The sequence below is a fragment of the Silene latifolia genome, chromosome 9 (genome assembly GCF_048544455.1).
Source record: "Silene latifolia isolate original U9 population chromosome 9, ASM4854445v1, whole genome shotgun sequence".
Lineage (NCBI taxonomy): Eukaryota > Viridiplantae > Streptophyta > Magnoliopsida > Caryophyllales > Caryophyllaceae > Silene > Silene latifolia.
In genome coordinates this window covers 75,082,370-75,092,629 of record NC_133534.1, presented here as the reverse complement: position 1 = coordinate 75,092,629, position 10,260 = coordinate 75,082,370, and positions in this window count along the sequence as shown.

The following is a 10,260-nucleotide window of genomic DNA, read 5'->3' as shown; positions in this document are numbered from 1 at the left end:
TAAGAAACTAAAGAAAGGGGCATCCCTTGAATGGGATGAACAATGTCAGCAAGCATTTGAAAAAGTAAAAAAATACTTAGAAAACCCACCAATTCTGGTCCCCCCAAGACCTGGACTACCACTCTTTTATACTTGACCGTAACAGAGACATCAATGGGTGCAATGTTAGCACAAGTTCAGGATGGTCAAGAAAAAGCAATTTACTACCTGAGCAAAAAATTCCTGGAATACGAAACCAATTATTCTCCAATCGAGAAATCTTGTCTAGCATTAGTGTGGGCCACTAAAAAGTTAAGGCATTACATGTTGACCCACACAATTCATGTCATATCACGAATGAACCCTCTTAAATATCTCTTTGAAAAGCAAGTTCTTAGTGGCAGAATAGCAAGATGGACAATGATGCTCGCTGAATTTGATCTTACATTCATGGCTCTTTAATCCATCAAGGGAAAGGCAATTTCAGATTACCTAGCTGACTTTCCCATCTCAGAAGACAAACAGGAAGCATACGAATTCCCTAACGAGGAAATATTTGTTACTGATGACGACCATTGGCAGTTATTTTTCGATGGCACATCCAATCAAAAGGGATATGGCATAGGTGTACTGTTGATTTCACCAGATGGGGCACATACCCCTCTTTCAGTCAAGTTAGATTTTAGCGTCACAAATAATGAAGCAGAATATGAAGCGTGTATATTAGGACTTCGAGCGGCAGCAGCCTTGGGAATTAAAAACTTGAGAGTATTCGGAGATTCGTCACTCGTTATAAATCAGATTTTACGAAAATGGAAAGTCAAAAGTGAGGGTTTGGCACTTTACCAAGTGTACCTCGAAACCATTCTCAAGTATTTTGACGATCCGAAGTTCATTTAATTATCCTGAGATGAAAACCAATTTGCAGATGCTCTAGCTAAATTGACATCGATGATCAATATTCCACATGAATTAGAAAATATTCTATTATGCATTTAAAGAACAGAGGAACCAGCATACTGTATGGCCCTTGATAAAACAGTAGCTGGTGATGACGTACCATGGTTCACAGATGTATTGAACTACCATTTAGGAAGAGGCTTTCCGCCAGATTCTGATGTAAGGACGCAGCGCGCTATCAAAAGGTTTGCAACACAATTTATTCTTAGTCAAGGAAAGTGTGGACAAGGCCCTCGGGAACTGCGTCCTCGGGATCCACACTAGGCATAATCGACTCGAGGTTCTTTCGAATCGAATTAAGACAAATTAGAGTCGCCACCAAGTTTTTTGGGAACTTGGAACCGTTCAAGTCAACTTTACACCTTTCATCGAAAAGCATAAAGCCAATCGACTACGAGTGATTAAAGATAAAGACTTGTACCCTATATCACTCGATTTGAATGACTCTCGTAATCCAATGGTATTTAGACGGATCCACAAACCATAGATTTTGAGTAAGGGGTGAGGGTACGTGTTAGGAAGCCCATAAGGACACCTAACCCCGCCCGTCAATAACGGCCTCTACTAAGTCAAGTATCGGATTTCAAACAAGGTCATAGCTACTACGATATATGATATGCAAACATCGTTTTAAAACCCTAACATGTGACAACAATTTCTACGTCGTTTTAGATACAACTAAACTAACTTTGTCAAAGTTGTAATTTAGCATGTGGGTGGATTGATCTAACAACATACAAAGCAAACAAGGCTTAAGGGGAATGGGGGAGCCGTTGGGATCTATCCTATTACAACCCAGGCATTTCATGCCGACACAACGATAAATTAAAGATACAACTCGATCTAAAATACAACGCTATACACAAAACCGTACATGACGCAATACACGGCCATTCGGCCTAGGAAACCGTGCACAAAGGGGTGGCCCACGGCTTACATGACTCACGGCCTTGGGTCACTCCTCGTAATGCGTGCTTTCACTTAATCTTATCAAATTAGACATTGGGTCACACACCAAAGCATGCATTAGCATAAATCGGGCCATGTTGCTTTAAACAACATGCGATTTACTACGCTCTTACTTGCATTGGGGCACAACCATCTAACCAAACAAGACTAAGGTTTTTGAAAGAGGTTTTGACTCGATAAAAGAAAGCTAACTTGAAAATTACAACTCGATGAACAAACGATAAATTACAAGCGACAAAACAATAAAGAACAAACGATTCATAAGAAACGAAACAAGAAAGGCCAAAGGATACGGCCAAGCCACGGCCACTCTAGACACGGCTACCCTAGGTCCTAGGTCAGGTTCATTAGTTATATCGATTGATTGCGAAACAAGTTCGAAAGCGGGCTAGAAAACAAGTTAGAAACGACGTTGATCGATTGAAAAGATGTCTTGCAAACGTGTATTCTACGCGGCCTAAAGGGGTCCAATTAGGTCAAGTTCGCTAATTAATTTAACTCATCGAGTGTTAATAAGACGGTGCTAATCACGCACTCTTATACTAGCGAGAAATTAGGTGAAAGAGAGAGATGCATTCAATTAAGTTACAGAATCGTCAGTTGATTTTTAAAGCTATGTCGATGTACCCTAACGTGTCTAATTAGGTTATTAAATTGATCTAATGTCATCTAAACAAGTTATGTATTAACAATATGAGGTCAAACTAAGATGTGAAGGGTCCTAGGGTAGGTCGAATTACACGAAACAAAAGAGGGGTCAAAAGCGAAGAGCGAAGTTAGAATTCGTTTTATTAATGCCCTACCTTGAACACGAGGATATGTAAATGAGACGGGGGTTACGACCGACTGATGTAGCGGTTTCTTTCCCATCTCAAGTCAACGCGGGTGTTCATGGTGGTACTTTATCTCATACTCGGACTAAATTAGTTTCATAGTTAATGATAACAATCGATAAACAAAAACGATAAACAAACAAAAACGAACTATAAGAAAACAAACATAAAAAATGAAATAAAAGGAAGAAAGAGGAGGATTTGATGCACCCTCAACCTACATGTATCGTTGACACCGTCTTGGGTCGTAATCGATGGTAGATTTTATCTCGAGAGGCCGTCGTCGACGAAGAAACAAAGCAAACAACACGTTTTTTGCAAATCTGGACAGCAACTTTCAAACTGCGATTTCTCTCTCGTTTCACGGTGAAAATTCGATTTAAAAGATGTTTTGAAAACTAGAAATTGAGGAGAACAGAGATATTAAAATAACCCCTGCTCGTTTTGAGTTATTGGGCACGAAAAACGAGCACAAACAGAACTGGACAGACAGGAAATGCCGCGAAAACAGAGTGTATAACACTCTGTTTTACGAGGGAATTCGTGTACTCTCAAGCGCAATTTGGCTCGTAAATCTTTGTCTAATGTGTAGATGGATGTTGTACGGTTAATTTGGAACAAGAAACTGGAATTTTGATGGAGGTTTGAAGGGAGAACGAAAGGTTTCAAAGAGGACACACAAACTGATTCTCAGTTTGTGAGTCGGTTTTGTCGAGGGTTTTTGAGAGGCAATTAGGGTTTGTTTCTGGGGTTTAAAGCTTGTGAATGAAGGTTGTATGTATGGAAAACTTAGAGGAATGAATGTATGGTGAAGGGGGGGGGGGGTATTTATAAGAAGTTAAGGTAGGGTTTTTAGACGGGAGAGGCAGACGGGCTCATTCACGCATAGCTGCTGTCCAGCAGCTTTTGTGAGGGTTTGAGAGGGGTTTTTGATACCCGTCGTTGTGAGTAAAAAAAATAAGATTTATAATTTCCTATTAAGACTAACCTAGGCTAGTGGTAACAGGGTCGAACCACAAGGAGGCAGATGTAAATTCTAGTTGATTTATATTCAGACTAAGGTAACAATTGTGGGGGTTGAGTTGAGATGGTCTGTAGCTAAGAATAAATAAAGACAATAAACTAAAAAGACGGTTTAACCAGATAAAGAAGGGATACTAGGATGGTCGGTTCATTAAAGCTTCGGCAGCAGCATACTAAACAGTTCTAAATCGAACACAAGTGAGGCGGGAAACAAGAGGTCCTCTCGGTCCACTCTTAACAAATAGCATCTTTCGATCTCGCTATAGGTCCCTAATATCACTAATACGACTCGTCTGAAAAGTGACTAACGGTCTAAACTATACCTATCTTTCGATCTTAGCACAGTTTAGTCATTTTAATTGGTGGTCAAATAACTTTCCCTATATTTCGATCTAATGGGTCAGTCATAAAATAAGCATCTAACTGGTCGCATGCGTTCGATTCGTAAAATACAAGATTAAAATCAATTAAAACGAAGGGTAACCTCACGAGGTCAGTCGATCGACCGAGAATGTCAGTCGATCGACTGACATGCGAATCAGTCTGTGTTCAATACTTTGCCGCCTATGCTAAAACTCGCCTACATCCTAGCACAAACTATTTAGCTACTCATGAGAAGGGTAAAAACAATAATAAAACTAATAAAGTAAACAGAGGAATTCATGCTAAAAACAGTAGAACAAACAATTAACATAAACAATGATAACGGTTGTGGGAATCTACTTAGCAATTCTATACTATTGATGAAATAAAGATGAACTAAAAATAGGGCAGAAGAATACCGAGTTGCAGAGGAAAGATTAGGAATAAGAATTAAGAATCCAATGCTGCACAATAATCCCAAACCCTAACTATGATATTCTAAAAACTCAATGTCAATTTCTGATAATAAAACTTGATTAAAAACTAGATCCCAACTGAATATTTCTAGGTTACGTTATATAGCAATTAACGTAACTTCTTATTTCCTAAACCTAGCATCATGGGCTTGCGTTTCCTCAGTCTTTTAATTCTCGTCTGGAATAGCATCGTGGTCGATCGACTGATGTGAGGGGTCGATCGATCGCTTTGGCGATGAAACGTAGCTTCGTAAATTCGAGGGTTGGTCGATCGACTGAAGGTGATGGTCGATCGACTACTTGAGCTGCTACTTGACTTCTTAAAACTCGTGGACTTGTCTTTTGGGCTTTGAATTGCGCACCAAGCTCGTTCCTCGGGTGAATACTTCACGTCATATGCAATGCAGGATACTCGGGGACGGATTTAGCTCGATTTCCGTTGGATTCTTCACATTTCTGCAATAATGTACAAAATACGGAAGTAGACGGAAATAATGAGAAATGCAGCATAAACTACATGAATGAGCTCTGAAATGCGTGTAAAATGGAATGTAAAACATCATATAAAAGACACGCATCAAACTTCCCCAAACCAAACCCTTGCTTGTCCCCAAGCAAGAACTAGACTCGATCTAATGACCTAATGGAACGAGTTCAATCTCAGAGCGAAATGCAACATGTAAAGCCTAAACCATTTTAATGCCCAACCAACAAACAATTAGCAAATGAATAATGCAAACGAGTTATGGAGCCGTTAAAAACTGCTGAACCGTCAACTGCAGAGACTTATCAAATTGGACTCTCACGGGTCGCTCAAATCACACAAATAAGCACAGGTGAATAATGTAAAGATAGAAAGAATTAATTTTGTAGTGACTCTCACCTAACTACGACCTATAAGAACATGCCTGCAATATAATATGAAAATGATCTCTACAACCGTACATACGCATTCCAACCAACAAAATGACCATGACACATGCCGAGGTATAAATGTGGATATGTGAGGTATGGGTAAGAAGAGGCAAAACATTTATGGATAAGTGGAGGTACAGGTGATCAAGCTAGTACCAAAACGGGACCAAATGGTAACATCCAACTTCTTGCTCATAATCAAACGAAACGGTGCTATAGCAAGCACAAATCTCACAATTTCCAGAGATTCCAGTAATCAACTAACTCCCCATACGATATAAATGAATCATGGGAGCAAAAATCGCCAAATAATAAAGACTGAATCATGCGAATTGATTTCTTCTTTTTTTTCGAACCTCAGTCGATCGACCTATAGGGGCAGTCGATCGACTGCTTAACCAGTACAGAACTCTTTTTTCTTCTTTTTTCGAATCATTTTTTCTTCTTTTCTTTTTCCTTTTTCTTTTTCTATATTTCTTTCTTTCTTTCTTTTCATCTCATTTCCCAACCATCATCTCAACAGAGCATATGCCACCAAAAATGAGTAACAACCCCAGAAACACAAACTACTAGCTTGACCAAGGCAGGCTAAATGTAGGATGTAGTAGATGGGACAAAAAAGCTGTTTTTGGCAGTGTGGAGTTTATGGGTAAAACGAGAAAAGGGAAACCTCTACCACATGTGTCAACAAACCACAAACCGAATGCATACAGGTATTAAGCAGATTAAGTTCATATTTATGCAAATTAAGGAAACATGTCTCATAAGGAGTGCTACTCACATTCCTAAATAAACTGGTCATAGATGACACCAGTTATAGGCTCTAAATCTCGGAAATATGATGTAGTTTGCCAATTTTCAAAGTCAAGTCTCAAGTCCAGCAAATAATTTAACGAAAACTCGTAGACTATGCATATGTGATTCTACTAATAACATGTTAATTAGCAAGGCTCAGGCAAAAACAGATGCAAATGCAATATCATTCTTGAAATACTACCGTTCCGACTCAACCTATATGCTAAAATAAACGTGCATTTTATGGAATTTTTGAAATTTTTTCAATTTTTTTGATGTTTCTGATTTTTGTATATAAGAGAGAAATGAAATAAGCAATGCAAAACAAAATGTAAACGTGAATGCAAGCAAATGATATGCGACGCAAAACCCTTCCCCAAACCAAATCGCACAATGTCCCTATTGTGCAAAATCATGTAATGAAGAAAAGAGAAATGGGAATTTGCGAGAAAATAAGTAAATATGACATGAAGTGGAACTTGGGAACTCACAAGACTTTAAGCGCAGCAAGGAAACCTCCCCAAACCAGCTTGAGCTAGGAGGTTTCAGTAGCCAGCAGTGCTACCAATAGGTACCTGAAAGACAAGCAAAACCACGCATAAAACCGAGAAAACAATTTTGAAGCGGTAAATATGTTCACAATTGAGAAAATAGAAGAAATAATTAGTTAGACGGAGAATAAAGTGGAGTAGAAAACTCCCTCAAGTCCGCAAATCGACCAAACACAGCAGGGGAGAGGTCGTGATCAGATACAGCAGCGTCCTTGGTCGATCGACCATGGAAGGCAGTCGATCGACTGATAAGTCAGGAACAGAAGCTCCTGGAAAGCGCAGCTCAGTCGATCGACTAAGATGGCCAGTCGATCGACTGAAAGTACTGATGTACTTCTTATTTCTTCGTATTTGCTCAATAGCTTTGAGCAAATGAGGTCTAAAAACCTGCAAATGCACAATAATACGCGCCCAAAATTGCGCAAAACCCAGAATAAAGTCTAAAGTACTTAAAAAAAAAATCCTAAGCAAGCGAAATAAAATGCGAAGTTTTCGCGCACACAAAAGCAATAAAAGAAAATGTCTTAACAAAAGCAAATAAAATGAAGTTTATAACGAACTCGATCAACTAATTGTTGATCAAGAAAGACCACGGTATGGCCCACTTCGTCGGCTTCTGGCTACTAGAGGTAGCCTCAATGGTGCTTATCTGAGCAGCTGCACCCTTCTTAGCTTCCACGTCCGTATGGCTCAACGGATCAACACTCTCATCATCTCCCCAGTCAAGGATCTCTTCGGGCTTGTCAGAATCCAAATCGGACTTTCCGGCTTTGACCGACTCGTCATCAACAACTTCATCAATGTCATAGCTCAGGCAACCAAGACCTCCTCTTTGAATGATCGGCTTCTTTACAGCTGGCACAACTTGCAGCACTTCCTTCCCCAAACCAGCTCCTGCATTATCTAAAACAACAGATTCTTCCTCCTTCTTGCTCCCAATCCGGGGCGGAGGGGTTAACATAGAAGTAGTAATAGAGACAGGCAATTCAGGAAGCACAAAGTACGATTTCTTTTCAGAAACCGTGTTACAAGTCACCGGCCACATGGGGTCCTTTTTCTTAGCCGGTTGGGCAAAGACAATAGAATGCTTGCCTACTTTGAAAGTCAAGGTACCTAGACCGACATCTATGACTGCACCAGCAGTGTGCAGAAATGGCCTACCCAAAATAATGGGAATATGAGCATCCTCAAGCATGTCAAGGACAACAAAGTCTACAGGAAAGAAAAACTTCCCTATTTGGACAGGGATGTCCTCTAGGACTCCTATGGGTTGGACCGCAGATCGGTCAGCCATCTGAACTGTCATATCTGTCATTGCAAATCTAGTCAATTTAAGCTTCCTAGCTAGACTCAAAGGCATGACGCTTATACTAGCTCCTAGGTCACATAATGCCTTCTCAATAGAGAAGGTACCTATATTGTAAGGAACAGAAAAGCTGCCCGGGTCCTCTAACTTATAGGGTGCAGTGTGAGATAGGTAAGAGCAAGACTCTTTAGTTAGAGCGACAGTGTGAACATGTTCAAGCGACTTTTTCTTAGACAATAGCTGTTTCATGAACTTGGTGTATGCTGGCACTTGGTTAACTAACTCAAGGAAGGGTACCTGAATATTCAAGCTACGAATAACTTTCTCAAACTTACTGAAAGATACCTGTTCCTTTGTTGGCACTAGCCTCTCCGGATATGGGGCTGTAAGAAGTACCTTAGCCCTCTCCTCTAGGTTGCGCATGCCGGCATCCGTGGACTTAGGCTGGAAGTCCAGTGCTTTCTTCTTGTTGAAGCTTGAACCTTCCTCAGACCGTCTCAAATGTGAGCCATTGACCGTCATTGGGTCAAACTTCGGAACCGGGACGGACCCATCAGCGATCGGGTCTGGTCCTAACACCTTCGGAGTTGTCGTGCCCCGAAATAAATGGTCCCTCAAGTTATCGGGCATCGGAGGACGAAAAATCTCGCTATCAGCAGTAACCTTGGTCGATCGACCCTTTGTCCTCGATCGATCGACCGTTGTACTGATTCTAGAAGCTCCTGTAACCGTATGTCGGGTCGATCGACGGGTGTATCGATCGATCGATCGATATACACAGTAGACGACGCTGTTTCTTTGATTTATTAGTTGAAGCTTTCTTTTGACTTGATTCCGGCTCATCTTTTTCAACAGCGTCCTCAACCATGGCAGGACCATCAAGGGTGGACCCACTCCTCAAAGTGATGGCATTTAAGGTCTCCATTTGGTCAGTTTGGGTCGACAAGTGTCCGGGGGCTCGAGTGTTACTTTTGCTAGCCAATTGAGCAATTTGGCTCTCTAGTAGCTTCATCCCGGCCTTTAGCAATAAGTTCTTAAGCTCGGAAAATTCAGAATTCTGCGATTGTTGCTGCTGCGGCACATAGGGAGGTTTCTGATATTGTTGTTGCTTTTGATGAGGAGGTACATAAGGTTTCTGCTGCGGCGGAGCTTGAGTTGGGTTCAGGACATTTTGGCTCCTCCAACTCAAGTTTGGATGGGTATTCGGCTCATAGTAGGTGTTGGTCTGCCTATAGTGTTGAAATGCAGCATAAGACTCAAAGGGACTAGGGCAGTTCTTCGAAACGTGCCCCTCAGCTCTACACCTTTCACAGACGAAAGGACCGTCTGACATAGCATTTACCTGGTACATCCCACCTTTAGAAGCTCCTCCTAGTTCATACTTGTCAAATCTCGCGGTGAGAGCCTCAAGCGCAGCAACAGAGGAAGATTCAGCAGCTCTCCTCTGGTTCCCTCTGGAATTACCATACTCAGCCTTGTGGGTGGCTAGATCGTCAATGATCTTCCACCCCTTGGTTGCTCCCAAATTCTCAGCAAATCGGCCATTGGCTGCAGCATCCAAAATGGCCCTCTTATCGTCGTACAACCCATTATAGAAATGATTACACAAGCTCCATTTTTCGAACCCATGGTGCGGTATGGTTCGCACCAGCTTCTTAAATCGGACCCATGCCTCTTGGAAGTTCTCATCCGGCCCTTGTTTGAAACTTGTGGTTTGGGCTCTAATAGCAATCGTCTTAGAAGCAGAAAAGTACTTCTTGTAGAATGCCAATGCCAAGGAATTCCAGTCAGCGATCCCATGAACGGCTCGGTCAAGATCTCTATACCACTCCCTTGCAGCATCACGAAGGGAGAAGATAAACATGGTCTCCTTGATCTGGTCCTGGGTCACACCGGCTGGTGGGGGTATGGAACAGCAGTAGTAAATAAAGGTCTCCATATGCTTGGCTGCATCTTCATTTGCAGCTCCCCCGAACTGGTTTCTCTCAACCATGTTGATGTACGAAGGCTTTGGTTCGAACTTCCTGGCATCTCCTGGTAATTCGAACCCCTTATATAAGTTTTCAGCTGTCGGCTCAGAATAACTAGCT